The sequence below is a fragment of the Coregonus clupeaformis genome, chromosome 4, assembly GCF_020615455.1.
Source record: "Coregonus clupeaformis isolate EN_2021a chromosome 4, ASM2061545v1, whole genome shotgun sequence".
Classification (NCBI taxonomy): Eukaryota; Metazoa; Chordata; class Actinopteri; order Salmoniformes; family Salmonidae; genus Coregonus; species Coregonus clupeaformis.
In genome coordinates, this window is record NC_059195.1 from 18309838 (window position 1) to 18324260 (window position 14423).

Consider the following 14423-nt stretch of genomic DNA (forward strand, 5'->3'; position numbering starts at 1 on the left):
TGCTTGGAGTTTGTCACGCCCTGGCTCTGGGGACTCCTATATGTTGAACAAGGGTGTTAGTTTCTATGTTTAGTGTTCTATGTTCATGTTCTAGTTCATGTGTTTCTATGTTGGCCGGGGTGGTTCCCAATCAGAGGCAGCTGTGGCTTGTTGTCTCTGATTGGGAACCATACTTAGACAGCCTGTTTTGCACTTGTCATTTGTGGGATCTTGTTCCGGAGAGGTTTGTGTTTTGTTAACCTTAGGACTTCACGTATCGTTTTGTTGTTTTGTTGTATTATAGAAGTACTCATTAAAAGATGTACGCCTATCACGCTGCGCCTTGGTCCGGTTCTTACGACGATTGTGACAGAAGATCCCACCAAATAAGGACCAAGCAGCGTGTCCAGGAGCAAACGCCGGAGGTAACGCTAGTGGATGTCCTCCTCGGTTGGGGGAAGATCACCGAGGAGGAGGCCGTCCGCTACCGGAGGGCGATGAGGGAGGATGCCCAGGCAGGAGAGGAGAAGCGGCGCCAACCGGGCCGTCGTCGTACAGGCGAGAGGCAACCCCAAGACATTTTTTGGGGGGGGCACACGGCATGGACGACGAGGCTGCTGGAGGCAGCTACAGGACGAGTTTGTGGATTAGGAGAGGAGGCCACCGGGTTTGGGGGGCTGGAAGGGAGGTTGGCGGAGCCTAGAGGTAGAGCAGAGCCAACTCCCCGTACTCAGGCTAGGCAGCGTGAGACTGGGCAGGTTCCGAGGTATGCGGAGCTGCGTACTGTGCCGCGAGTGGTCCGGCACAGTCCTGTACGTCCTGTGCTAGCACCACGCACGTGTCGTGCTAAGGTGGGCATGCAGCCAGGACGGAGTGTGCCGGCTCAACGCTCGTGGCCTCCAGTACCCCTCCTCGGTCCCGGATATCCTGCGCCAGTGCCACGTGCTGTAGTGCCAGTACGAGTGCACAGCCCTGTACGTCCTGTGCTGATGCCTCACACAGAGTGTGTAAAAATATGCATTCAGCCAGGACGGGTTGTGTCAGCTCTTCGCTCCAGACCTCCAGTCCGTCTCCACAGCCCGGTCCGGCCTGTTCCTGCTCCCCGCACCAAGCCTGTGGTGCGCGTTGCCAGCCCAGTCCGGCCTGTTCCTGCTCCCCGCACCAAGCCTGTGGTGCGCGTTGCCAGCCCGGTCCGGCCTGTTCCTGACCCTCGCACCAAGCCTGTGGTGCGCGTCGCCAGCCCGGCCCGGCCTGTTCCTGCCCCTCGCACCAAGCCAGTGGTGCGCGTCGCCAGCCTGGCCTGTTCCTGCCCCTCGCACCAAGCCTGTGGTGCGCGTCACCAGCCCAGCCCGGCCCGTTCCTGCCCCTCGCACCAAGCCTGTGGTGCGCGTCGCCAGCCCGGCCCGGCCCGTTCCTGCCCCCCGCACCAAGCCTGTGGTGCGCGTCGCCAGCCCGGCCCGGCCCGTTCCTGCTCCCCGCTCCAAGCCAGTGGTGCGCGTCGCCAGCCCGGTTCGGCCTTTCCTGCTCCCCACACCAAGCCAGTGGTGCGCGTCGTCAGCCCGGGCCGGCCCGTTCCTGCTCCCCGCACAAAGATAGTGGTGCGTGTTCCCAGCCCGGCCCGGCCTGTTCCTGCCCCTCGCACCAAGTCAGTGGTGCGCGTCGCCAGCCCGGCCCGGCCTGTTCCTGTCCCTCGCACCAAGCCTGTGGTGCGCGGCGCAAGCCCGGCCCGGCCTGTTCCTGCTCCCCGCACCAAGCTAGTGGTGCGTGTTCCCAGCCCGGCCCGGCCTGTTCCTGCCCCTCGCACCAAGCCAGTGGTGCGCGTCGCCAGCCCGGCCCGGCCTGTTCATGCCCCTCGCACCAAGCCTGTGGTGCGCGGCGCCAGCCCGGCTCGGCCTGTTCCTGCCCCTCGCACCAAGCCTGTGGTGCGCGTCGTCAGTCCGGCACAGCCCGTGCCTGTTCCACCGGTGCCTGGTCAGGTACCGGTCAGCTGCTCCACACCGGAGCCTAAGCAATCCGCACCACCGATGTCCAGTCCAGCTCCAGCCAGCGGGACCAGACCAGGGGCGCTACGGGGGGGTAGCTAGAGAGTGGTGGTCACGCCCGGAGCCGGATCCGCCTCCGAGGCGGAATGCCCACCCGGCCCCTCCCCTGTTGGGTTTAGTTGGCGCGGTCGCAGTCCGCGCCTTTGGGGGGGGGGGTACTGTCACGCCCTGGCTCTGGGGACTCTTATATGTTGAGCCAGGGTGTTAGTTTCTATATTTAGTGTTCTATGTTCATGTTCTGGTTCATTTGTTTCTATGTTGGCCGGGGTGGTTCCCAATCAGAGGCAGCTGTGGCTTGTTGTCTCTGATTGGGAACCATACTTAGGCAGCCTGTTTTGCACTTGTCATTTGTGGGATCTTGTTCCGGAGAGGTTTGTGTTTTGTTAACCTTAGGACTTCACGTATCGTTTTGTTGTTTTGTTGTATTATAGAAGTACTCATTAAAAGATGTACGCCTATCACGCTGCGCCTTGGTCCGGTTCTTACGACGATCGTGACAGAGTTTGTCCGAATTTGTGGGTTTTTGTTTGTCCACCCGCCTCTTGAGGATCGACCACAAGTTCTCAATGGGATTAGGGTCTGGGGAGTTTCCTGGCCATGGACCCAAAATGTCGATGTTTTGTTCCCCAACCTAAGTGTATGTAAACTTCCGACTTCAACTGTATTTTACAATACATTTTCAATTACTGTTATTTGAAGTATAGCAGTTTCCCCTCTATATATACAGTGTAGCTGTAAAACGCTGTCTTTTCTCCTCAACATATTCTACTCCAGTGCAAGATAATGTCAGTAAAAATATGGGCTTCACATAATCAAATTTTTTGATGAATGTGAATGTGGAAAGATAGCTTAAGGAAAGAGACTGACGTAAATGTGGCTGCTTAATTGAAGCATAACAGAATTTGAGAGGGTAGAGAAGGGCTTTTTGTGTTGGCAGTCCTCCAGAGGAGCTCTGCTTTGCAGACAGACTACCCACAAAGACAGTCCCCGGTGTGGGCTGTGTCAAGCAGACAGAGCTGGAGGAGAGGGGCTTGTCTGTGCCTGACGAATACAGTGTAATGCACTTACGTGGTAAAGACACAAAGAGAGCTGTATGATGTAAGGGGATAAGCTTTCACCTGGTTGTTGCTTTCTATTGTATCAAACTGCAATAACAAGCTACATTTCAATGCTGCCAGCAGCTGAGTTTCCCAACAGTCCAAATGACTTTAAAATAGTTCACATTACAATGGTTTCGTTTTGATCCCGAGCCTCCATATTTGCAGGCCAGATGTGAAGCCTGGCCAATTGGTTATGAAGAGATCACAGCCTTAGAACTATGGGAAGTCAATTTACATTGAAAAAAAGCAGGCAGGGATCCATTGGGGTACAGCAGTTTCCATGGAAACGTCTGATCAAGCAGACCGGATGGATCTAGCAGCAATGAGGTAATCACTCCATTGAGGCCTGCCAGCAGTTTGACAACAATGGTAATGAAATGGTTCCCTTCTAAACTTCACAAAACGATGCTAATAGTTTTGAGCTATATCCTATGACAGCCGTATCAAGAAATCTCCCTAAGAGAAAAAGACAGAAAACTAACAGTTGCTTTCATCAACAATTAATATGTCCAGCTGGTTTGATAATGGCTGGTTTTGTGAGTGGCAGGATGAAATAATACTCCTAACCTGTTTGTGTAACATCATACCTGTTTTATCAGCTGTGTTCTAATGCTACTGCAGATAAAGGAAATGCATGTGCCTTTATAGGTGGTTTCATATCAATATAGTTTAAATATTATATTCTGCATATTTTCCATATAAAATACTTCCTGCTCCACCTCTCTTCCTCTCTGATCATGTACCCTTTTATCTTCTCTTTGTCTCCTACCGTAATGGTTTTGAGGCAAGATTTTCATTGTGCAAAACAAATTAATTATTAATGACGGAAAATTGGTACTTTGGAAAAGAGCTCAAGGATGTTACCTTTAGCGTTCCGTTGAAAATGGCAGAGCTATGCCCCTGGGTAAATGATCAACACTCTGGTGTTGTTGGAGCCTTGGAAAGCCATTTCCATCCGATAAATAAGGGCACTTATAGCTGGATCAGCTCAGTGGGAAACCATTACAAGACCATTTGGAAATGATAAAAGGTTTTAAAGTGAATTCTCAAACTAGATGGATTTATATCTGGGGCCTGATTATTTGATAGAATCCGAATAAGCCAGTAATGCAGACTGATATGAGATGTCCTACGTAAGTATATGTGCTTTTTGTTTTATCATTATATTGTTTTATTAAATTTTTAATTTGCTAAATGGTCATCCATCTGAATCATGTAAAAAATATTATAAAGACCAAAATATTATTCAAACTGAATTCAATTGGCTGTCACCAAGCATTTAAGTTCCTGCTTATGTTTTCTAAGTGCTGTGTATTTCTAGGGTGTGAGTCCTGGATGGGAGCCACCAGCCCACTAATACTGTTACACAGTGTTACACTAGAGATAATAGGAGGACCTGAGGACGACGCGTAGCTTAGAGAGATGAGCCTGCAGTCCCAGCTTGGACAGTGACCGTAGACAACGCCAGCGGTTCACCGTAGGGCATTGCCCTATTTGTTGGAGACATCAGGGTGACTTATCACTCCTGGCCTACAGTGTACCCTGCCTGCCTGCGTACTGCTCTATTCTCACGGGACCCAGCAGCAGCTTCCTACAGATAGAGGCACTGGGGACACATGGTGCCACACTTATCACCCTGCAAATTAATGGAAAAATATGAAGTGAGGCGAGGTCTCAAAGCAAGCTGTGGACTGAGCAGGATAAGTGGGAGGTTTTCACCGCAGCATGCATTCTCATTATGCCTTAGTGATGCATCCTCTACTACTGTACCACCTCTATCTAACTCTATTAGGCCATGACAATCGATGAATGAGCTTATTGTTTTCTTTTTGAAAGCAGATCTGTCCTTAAAACTCAGTACACACAGTATATAACTTTAAAATGTTGCCCAAGATGTCTCTAACAGGGTGGATATTCCCTGTTACTGGTAGCGTTCTTCAGCGTTTTCTATTGTGTTGAATGTGCTCTGGGTTTGATTGTGTTTGTCTGCTTGCTTCAGATAACGATCTGATTGAGCACACCTTTGCCCCTCCCGATAAATGAGGAGCACACGGTGCACTTTGGGCGCAAGCCAAGCCAGATCAAGTTGCAACGCCAGTCGTCATAAGGTTGAGTTTTAGTTTGATTGTTGATGGCCAAAGCTATATTTAAGCTGCAATATGTAACTTTTTGGGTGACCTGACCAAATTCACATAGAAATGTGTGTTATAGATCTGTCATCGAAAGCAAGTCTAAGAAGCGGTAGATCTGTTCTATATGCGGTATTTCTATGCTTCCCGTTCTTAAGTTTCGTGTTTGCGTCTTTTCCTTTTGGTTTCGTACACCAGCTTCAAACAGCTGAAAATACAATATTTTTGGTTATGGAAAATATATTTCACATTGGTTTAGATGCTACAATGATTCTCTCTACGCTATACTGAAATTAAGCAAACTATTAGAATTTTAGCAACCAGGAAATGTATGCATAGTACATCTTTAAAGTAAGAAAGAGTCATTGGTTGTATCTTGGTGTGGCAGCTTTGAGCCCAACAAGGTAAAGCGCAACCTACTGAATTGTTTGTATTCTGATATGTATACTCTTAAAGGGGAAGGCTAACATATTGAATTGAACGTAGCTTTGCGTAACTAACTATTACAGCGTTGTGTGGCTTCTGACTGTGTTCTGTTTGCTGTCTTATTCACCTGTAAGCATTGTCTGGCTTCTGAACCGTTTGCTGTGCCTTACCGAATAACTTACACTGAGTGTGCAACTCAATATTAGTAAGGTGTCCCTAATGTTTGGTATATTAAGTGTTTGATATCCTTGTAACTATACTGAACAAAAATATAAACGCAACATGTAAAGTGCTGGTCCCACCATGTTTCAAGAGATGAAATAAAAAGATCCCAGAAATGTTCCATATGCACAAAAGCTTATTTCTCTCAAATTTTGTTCACAAATTTGTTTACATCCCTGTTAGTAAGCATTTCTCCTTTGCCAAGATAATCCATCCACCTGACAGGTGTAGTATATCAAGAAGACATTTAAACAGTGTGATAATTACACAGGTGCACCTTGTGCTGGAGACAAAAGGTAGTTTTGTCACAATACAATGCCACAGATGTCTCAAGTTTTGAGGGAGTGTGCAATTGGCATGCTGACTGCAGGAATTTCCACCAGAGCTGTTGGGTGAGCGGTTTGCTGATGTCAATGTTGTGAACAGAGTGCCCTATGTTGGGGTTAGGGTATGGGCAGGCATAAGCTACGGACAACGAACACAATTGCATTTTATCGATGGCAATTTCAATGCACAGAGATACCGTGACAGGATCCTGAGGTCTATTGTCGTGCCATTCATCTGCCGCCATCACCTCATGTTTCAACATGATAATGCACAGCCCCATGTCGCAAGGATCTGTACACAATTCCTGGAAGCTGTAAATGTCCCAGTTCTTCCATGGCCTGCATACTCAACATGTCAATTGTTGAGCATGTTTGGGATGCTCTGGATCGACTTGTACGACAGCGTGTTCCAGTTCCCACCAATATCCAGCAACTTCGCACAGCCATTGAAGAGTGGAACAACATTCAACAGCCTGATCAACTCTATGCGAAGCAGATGTCACGCTGCATGAGGCAAATGGTGGCCACACCAGATACTGACTGGTTTTCTGATCCAGATTAGGGCCTAATTAATTTTTCAATTGACTGATTTCCTTGTGAACTGGAACTCAGTAAAATCATTGAAATTGTTGCATTTTATATTTTTGTTCAGTATAGATTGGAGTGTGAGGATTGGCAACAACACCTCCTCCACACTGATTATTTACACAGCTCTCTGCTGTATTCCCTGTTCACCCACGACTGTGTGGCTTTGCACGACACCAACTCAAAGTTTCTGACAACACCATGGTTGTAGGCCTGATAACCAATAACGATGAGTCAGCCTATAGGGAGGAGGTAGGTGAACTGTCATTGTGTTGCCAGGACAACATCTCCCTCAAAGTCAGCAAACAAGGAGTTGAGTCTTGACTTCAGGAAGCAGAGGAGGGAACATGCCCCGATCCACATCAACAGGACTGCAATAGAGAGTCAACAGTTTTAAGTTCCTCTACGTCCACATCAGAGGACTTGACAAGGAACAACAACACCACCACTTGTCAAGAGGCCTCAACAGGGTCTCTACTTCCTAAGGCGGCTGAAGAAATTCGGCATGCCACCCCGAGTCCTCTCCAAATAGTACCGCTGCACCATCGAGAGCATCCTGACCGGTTGCATCATGGCCTGGTATGGGAATTGCTCCGTCCATGACCGCAATGCCATCCAGCAGGTGGTGACGGCCCAATACATCACCGTGCTCCCACCTGTCCAAGACATCTACTCGAAACGGTGCCTGAGGAAGGCCCGCAGAATCATCAAGGACCCCACACACCCCAGCCACAAGCTGTTCTCTCCCTTACTGTCGGGCAGATGTATCGGAGCATGAGGTCTGACACCAACAGTCTTGGAGACAGTTTATATCTACAAGCCATCAGACTGCTGAACATTTGAACTGGACTGACCACCTGCTCTGATTCTCTGCACCTTAAAACACATGCACTCACTCACGTACACACCCACGTATACATTCATGTGGTCCTCTGTGGCTCAATTGGTAGAGCATGGCGCTTGTAACGCCAGGGTAGTGGGTTCGATCCCCGGGACCACCCATACGTAAAAATGTATGCACACATGACTGTAAGTCGCTTTGGATAAAAGCGTCTGCTAAATGTTATATTATTATTATTATTATATTATTATGTTACACACATCTCAACTGCTGCTACCAGACTCTTATCATGATTGCTAAATACTACACAATTTAAACACTTGCCCCCCAATACCCCCTTCCCCAAAACAAAATATTGGACTATAAATTGTGCCTTCCTGTATTATGCTAAAATGTTTATTATATTCTACTGAGACATTTACTTTGTTCCTATTCTTTTATTTCTTATTGTTGCATTGTCGAAGAAACCTGCAAGTAAGCATTTCGTTGGACTTTTCAGCCCTGTTTACATGTATATCCTACTACCAGTCACTTTTTATGTATAATCCCACCTCAACCACTCCAGTAGCCCTGCACATTCAATGGTACTGGCAATGACCTGTATATACTTGCATTCTCATGTTTCTAACTCGCATCATAGTTCTTGTGTGGTTTTATTTTATATTTTATTATATTATCTTTATCATAATTATCACTGCATTGTTGGGAAAGGTAAGAACTTCACTGTGCTGTTTTACACTGGTTGTATCCTGTGCAGGTGACTAAACTTTGAAACTTGAATAATACAACTTGAAACTTTAGCAAGATTCTTGTGCAACAGGCAATAATTTGTGGTACAGCCTTCAACATCTACCCCTGGATTGAGTCATTGAAACTCTAATTACCTATTTATAACATTGTAATAAACTATATATTTTTTACTGTTTAGTGTGATCTGTTTCCATGGCATTGTATCCAGTTGTAGTCCTGGAATAGTATTTCTTATGTAAAGCCTGCACGTTACACGCTAAACCTCAACCTCTAGGAGATTAGAGGATGCTGTTAGTTACATGAAATGGCCACAGGTGTGAGTCAGCTCTTGTTTTTCATTCTGTTTTTCTTTTCATCTCATTCATGGCAGATGGTTTTGGCTGCTTGCAGGAGTGGTGTATAAGCACAGCACTCTATTTTACGCCGGTGGATTATTCTCCAAGATGGGACAGTAATGGTTTATATGGACAATGAGTAAGCCCTCTGCTGTGCTGTGTTACCAGGGTCGCCCTAATCAGTGGAGATTGTGTGTGTGTGTGTGTGTGTGTGTGTGTGAGAGAGAGAGAGAGAGACAGGAGAGCAGCAGGGGCGGGCACTGCAGGGGACAGAGATTCAGTCCCTGCCTGCCTCCCTGCCTGCCGTGAGAGCTGGATTAGGCACTGTACGTACACTGGCTGCTGTTTTCAAATTGCTCTAAATTCTCTGAGATTAAGGGGAAAATGAATGAACAGTGACAGTCTGTCATGGGGGAAAATGCTTAATATCAAAACAACCATGCAATATACAAAACACATCCTTAAAAACCAATATGCAGTATACATGGGGTCGTGTTTCAAGATATACTGTTGAAGATACATTATCCATTAAGCTCACTGTATACCGGTCTTAAAAGTCATACAAATATAACTACAACAAGCAGGAACAGTGCTGGGTACAGTATTTATTTTATAAGGAGGTTTACATTGCTTTGCTCACTTTCAATGTTTAAAGAGTATCCTTTGGGCTGATGATCAATGTCCTTAGCTGAATGATGCTAATCATATTCTTATATAGCCTTCCACTACAGGCTGTTAGTGGGGCTTTTAATGCCAGTCTTAATGTCGGACTACTCCAGACTGCATAGTGAACCATATGGGAACAATAGATCCGAGTAACCGCTCCCTGCAATGTAATAGACCTGGGGATGTGTGTGCAGCCTACTGGTAGTATCTGTTTGTCAATGTTATAAGCCACAATACTTCTACTTCCATAGTACTGTTAGTCTCTGACATCTCTCAAGCAGTATAGACAGTACAGACATTTTCTTCTGCAATGCATCATATCCTTTTAATGACAGTTACTTAGTTAAAGGGGCAATCTGGGATTTAAAAAATGAATGTACCAATCCCAGATTAATTGCAAATAAAAAGCCATATCTCAGACTGCCCATCTTAATCTTTTCTTTTTACTGGCCAGTCTGAGATATGGCTTTTTCTTTGCAACTCTGCCTAGAAGGTCAGCATCCTGGAGTCGCCTCTTCACTGTTGACGTTGAGACTGGTGAAGCTGCCAGTTGAGGACCTGTGAGGCGTCTGTTTCTCAAACTAGACACTCTAATGTATTTGTCCTTTGTTCAGTTGTGCACCGGGGCCTCCGACTCCTCTTTCTATTCTGGTTAGAGACAGTTTGCGCTGTTCTGTGAAGGGAGTAGTACACAGCTTTGTACGAGATCTTCAGTTTCTTGGCAATTTCTCATATGGAATAGCCTTAATTTCTCAGAACAAGAATAGACTGACGAGTTTCAGAATAAAGTTATTTGTTTCTGGCCATTTTGAGCCTGTAATCAAACCCACAATTGCTGATGCTTCAGATACTCAACTAGTCTCAAGAAGGCCAGTTTTATTGCTTCTTTAATCAGCACAACAGTTTTCAGCTGTGCTAACATAATTGCAAAAGGGTTTTCTAATGATCAATTAGCCTTCTAAAATGATAAACTTGGATTAGCAAACACAACGTGCCATTGGAACACAGGACTGATGGTTGCTGATAATGGGCCTCTGTACGGCTATGTAGATATTCCATTAAAAATCAGCCGTTTCCAGCTACAATAGCCATTTACAACATTAACAATGTCTACACTGTATTTCTGATCAATTTGATGTTATTTTAATGGACAAAAAAATTGTTTTTCTTTCGAAAACAAGGACATTTCTAAGTGACCCCAAACCTTTGAACGGTAGTGTACATCTAATCAGGACTTCAGTAACCTGCAGCCATTAGAGACATCAAACCACTGCTGGTATGTAGGTGCCTTCACCATGTCATGGTTTGCAACCAAAGTGAGTGCCAGCCATCATACAAATAGCTGGCGCTGCTGGAGCTATTTCCAGTCTTTCACACTCAGGATGCTGACTGCTGAGAGATGAGGAGCCAGATTGGAGCATCTGTAATGTCCATACCCAAGGGCACTAGTGCCTCGGTGGGAGACTGTTCGCCTTGTGTGGAACACTCAAACGAGATCAGTAAATATCACCCCTCACCCACCCGTCGGTTCTCATCTGCCATGAACACTCAGCATATTTGATCACATACAGGGCATTCGGAAATTATTCAGACCCCTTGACTTTTTCCCAAAATTGTATGTTACAGCCTTATTCTAAAATGGATTAAAATAAATACATCCTCATCAATCGACACACAATAGCCTGTAATGACAAAGCAAAAACAGGTTTTTAGAAATGTTTGCTAATTTATTAAAATAAAAAACGTATAAATTACATTTACATAAGTATTCAGACCCTTTACTCAGTACTTTGTTGAAGCACCTTTGGTAGCGATTACAGCCTTGAGTCTTCTTGGGTATGATGCTACAAGCTTGGCACACCTGTAATTGGGGAGTTTCTCCCATTTTTCTCGGCAGATCCTCTCAAGCTCTGTCAGGTTTGTTGGGGAGAGTCGCTGCACAGCTTTTTTCAGGTCTCTCCAGATATGTTAGATTGGGTTCAAGTCCAGTCTTTGGCTGGGCCACTCAAGGACATTCAGAAACTTGTCCCGAAGCCACTCCTGTGTTGTCTTGGCTGTGTCCTGTTGGAAGGTGAAAATTCGCCCCAGTCTGAGGTCCTGAGCACTCTGGAGCAGGTTTTCATCTCTCTGTACTTTGCTCCATTCATCTTTCCCTCGATCCTGACTAGTCTCCCAGTCCCTGCTGCTGAAAAACATCCCCACAGCATGATGCTGCATTCACCATGCTTCACCGTAGGGATGGTGCCAGGTTTCCTCCAGACGTGACGCTTGGCCTTCAAGCCAAAGAGTTCAATCTTGGTTTCAACAGACCAGAGAATCTTGTTTCTCATGGTCAGAGTCCGTTAGGTGCCTTTTGGCAAACTCCAAGCGGGCTGTCATGTGCCTTTTACTGAGGAGTGTCTTCCGTTTGGCCACTCTACCATAAAGGCCTGATTGGTGGAGTGCTGCAGTGATGGTTGTCCTTCTGGAAGGTTCTCCCATCTCCACAGAGGAACTCTGGAGCTCTGTCAGAGTGAGCATCGGGTTCTTGGTCACCTCCCTGACCGAGGCCCTTCTCCCCCGATTGGTCAGTTTGGCCGGGCGGCCAGCTCTAGGAAGAGTCTTGGTGGTTCCAAACTTCTTCCATTTAAGAATGATGGAGGCCACTGTGTTCTTGGGGACCTTCAATGCTGAAGACATTTTTTGGTACCCTTCCCCAGATCTGTGCCTCGACACAATCCTGTCTCTGAGCTCTACGGACAATTCCTTCAACCTCATGGCTTGGTTTTTGCTCTGACATGCACTGTCAACTGTGGGACCTTATATAGACCATTGTGTGCCTTTCCAAATCATATCCAAATCAATTTTATTTACCACAGGTGGACTAAAATCAAGTTGTAGAAACATCTCAAGGATGATCAATGGAAACAGGATGCACCTGAGCTCAATTTCAAGTCTTATAGCAAAGGGTCTGAATACTTATGTAAATAAGGTATCTGTTTTTTATTTTTAATACATTTGCAAAAATTCTAAAAACCTGTTTTTGCTTGGTCATTATGGGTTATTGTGTGTAGATTGATGAGGGGAAAAAATTATTTTATCCATTTTAGAATAAGGCTGTAATGTAACAAAATGTGGTTAAAGTCAAGGGGTCTGAATACTTTCCGAATGCACTTTAAATCGACTCGGATATGTGCATTAGCCATATTCTGGCACCATCTCTAGAGTAAATACAAGTTATTTTGTAGTGTCTTGCACTGTTCTAAGAATCCGTTTCAACATAACAAATTCAGCTTTAATTGTACAACAGTACGGACGACATCAAAACACATGCCATGATTCTTTTTATTATTTTTATAACCCATAACTTGATTTTGGGTGAATGATGACCAGGCCTGGTACATATCTGCAGGGTCCCAGTGTAACTGCTGTAACTGTAGAATGAATAATGGGTGAGGCCTCGCAATTCCCTTAATGCAACTGTGATTGAATAAAAGCCCACAGATAAAGCCTTAAAGCTAGAGGAAGGCTGTGTTTTCCTGTAAGCCACACCAACAGCTCTGCTTAGCCACATTGGCACCACCACGCCTTGCAGAGATCACAACACATCAGGTCAAAGCTAAAAAAACACACACATTCACTCTGGGTCTAAATATGGCTTAATTGAGACTTGTGAAGAACTGTCACGGATTAAATAAAAAAACGCCTGGAAAACTAAGTTTCACAACGAAGCTGTGCCTTTTACTGGTCTTTGGAAAAAGTAGTGCTCAGCTGTTAATGTGACCTTTAGCATTACAATAACTAATAGTGTCTGCAGCTGCATATCTTTTACAAGATAATATACAGGTAACTGCCAGAACAGCTTCAATGCACCTTTGCATATATTATACAAGTGTCTGGAACTCTATTGGAGGGATGAAATGCCATTCTTCGACAAGGAATTCCATCATTTGGTGTTTTGTTGATGGTGGTGGAAAACGCTGTCTCAGACGCCGCTCCAGAATCTCCCATAAGTGTTCAATTGGGTTGACTGGTTACTGAGACGGCCATGGCATTTGGTTTACATATTTTTCATGCTCATCAAACCATCCAGTGCCCTGTGGATGGGGGCATTGTCATCCCATAGGGGACATAGCCATAGTAGCCAAAATAATGGCCTGCCCAGCATTTCTATACATGACCCTAAGCATGATGGGATGTTAATTGCTTAAATAACTCAGGATTCACACCTGTGTGGAAGCACCTGCTTTCAATATACTTTGTGCCACTCGTTTATTTTTTCAGTTACCTGTAGATGTCTTGTATGTGCTATATTGTGTATTTGCATGCAGTTCAAATACTCTGATATACATATCAGAATGAGATTAAAATAGTCCTCTAAAAAGAATGCTGGAAGACAAAATATGATGCAAGATTTTACACTCCACAAGTAAAAGCTTATAATGAAAGGAGACATAAAAAAAAAGGAGGGGACAGTGCAGTACACATGCCATCTATTGAATGTATTGTTTGTTGGAGAAGATGGGTGGTGCGCTCCTACTGAAATACATGGACAGATGTTGCAGGACAGTAAGAAGGGCTTTTCATTCTGCATACATTTGCATTTTTTTTTTATACAAAGATTAGCAGAGCTGTCGATTGGGCATTTATGGATTTCATGAGTTCAAATATAACACCCATTGAGTACATTTGAATTGTTTTTCTACACAATAAGACAGAACAATGCAAATAAAAAAATGCCAAAAACAGTGCTAAAGAGTATTTTATAAGGAAATCTAGCGTCTGAAACTTCAGCACCATGGACAAGTCTTCGTGTGCTATAACAGCATAGGCTTCTCACAAGCTGTTACGGAACGCTTTCATGTTATCATTTCGAAATGGTAAAGCTCAAGCTGCCCAGTAATGGCATAACAAATACTATGAATAAAGTACATCTTTCATTTCTCGTTGTGGATTAATTATTTTTGTACTTATGAACTCACTGAGCAAAGCCTTTTTCATGAATATATAGCCTATCCTGTCCATGGATGATATAACGTATAT